This window comes from Schistocerca piceifrons, chromosome X, assembly GCF_021461385.2.
Source record: "Schistocerca piceifrons isolate TAMUIC-IGC-003096 chromosome X, iqSchPice1.1, whole genome shotgun sequence".
Classification (NCBI taxonomy): domain Eukaryota; kingdom Metazoa; phylum Arthropoda; class Insecta; order Orthoptera; family Acrididae; genus Schistocerca; species Schistocerca piceifrons.
Window position 1 is genome coordinate 188,208,853 of NC_060149.1, and position 1,836 is coordinate 188,210,688.

The window sequence follows — 1,836 nt, forward strand, 5'->3', positions numbered from 1 at the left end:
TTTCGCAGAAGAAAAACGGGCCGTAAACTTTAAACCGTGAGATTGCACAAAACACGTTAACTTTTGGTGAATTACGAATTTGCTGCACCAATGCGTGAGGATTCTCTACCGCCTACATTCGCGCATTGTGTCTGTTCACTTCACCATTAAGAAAAAATGTTGCTTCATCACTGAAAACAAGTTTCGCACTGAACGCATCCACTTCCATGAGCTGTTGCAACCGCACCGAAAATTCAAAGCGTTTGACTTTGTCATCGGGTGTCAGGGCTTGTAGCAATTGTAAACGGTAAGGCTTCTGCTTTAGCCTTTTCCGTAAGATTTTCCAAACCGTCGGTTGTGGTACGTGTAGCTCCCTGCTTGCTTTATTCGTCGACTTCCGCGGACTACGCGTGAAACTTGTCCGCACGCGTTCAACAGTTTCTTCGCTCACTGCAGGCCGACCCGTTGATTTCCCCTTACAGAGGCATCCAGAAGCTTTAAACTGCGCATACCATCGCCGAATGGGGTTAGCAGTTGGTGGATCTATGTTGAACTTCGTCCTGAAGTGTCGTTGCACTGTTATTACTGACTGATGTGAGTGCATTTCAAGCACGACATACGCTTTCTCGGCTCCTGTCGCCATTTTGTATCACTGCGCTCTCGAGCGCTCTGACGGCAGAACCCTGAAGTGCGGCTTCAGCCGAACAAAACTTAATGAGTTTTTCTACGTATCTGTAGTGCGTCCTGACCATATGTCAATGAATGGAGCTACAGTGAATTTATGAAATCGCTTCAATCATTTGTAATAGCCCTGTATTTGGGAACTGCTCGGACGTCATGTTTGTCCCAGTACCGATTACGTCAAGGTTCATTTGCGACAGTTGTAGGCCAGATTACCACAGGAGAGGATAAAACGGCTTTGTGACACCCCTCCCAAGCGAATCACTGCACGCATGCAGACCAGAGGGAATGCAAAGTGGCACTGACAAGTGGGCTCGTACTAGTAACTTCTTTGTAAATTTGACTCCATTTTCGAATCACTGTAATAACACCACATATCGTCCCACCCCATAATGTCTCATTTTGTTTCTTCCTCCACTTCTGGATGATTCGCGTTTTTGGTCGGTAGTGTATATTAGAAGAAGGAAAACAAAAAAGTTTACGGACATAGTAAATGCTGTAAGAATGTCGCAAATTTGTAGAAACTGGAATTGCCAATGACGTGAACGACACTAAGTATAATGGCAAATGTCTTTTGCATGTTGGATTACTCCAAAAGGGCACACAGAAACACAGGATACTTACGCAGTCTTCTACAAAGATAGGCGGAAGTTGTGGCACTCAGCACTTCGCCATCCCTTAAGTCATTGACTGTATTCATGATTCCATTGTACCCTGCGATTTGTGAAGATGATGGGTATTTTTACAGTAAAATTAGAAAGACTTTATGTTGAACATTATACTAAGTGCGCTGAAGATTACCACCGACGAGAATGAGTGAACCCGATTACTGTTATTCGCAGTTGCAGGGAAGATGGAGAAGTCGAAATCGCCTGCCGGTGTGGCCGAGCGGTTCTAGGCGCTTCAGTCTGGAACCGCGCGACCGCTACGGTCGGAGGTTCGAATCCTACCTCGGGCATGAATGTATCTGATGTCCTTAGGTTAGTTAGGTTTAAGTAGTTCTCAGTTCTAGGGGACTGATGACTTAGATGTTAAGTCCCATAGTGCTCAGAGCCATTTGAACCATTTTGAAGTCGAAATCACACTTGCTCTAGTTCCACTCCATTTTAGTGCGATCATTCTCAACCACTTTACGAGCAGAAATACTGTATTTCAGCAGCATGTCAGTAACTGGTT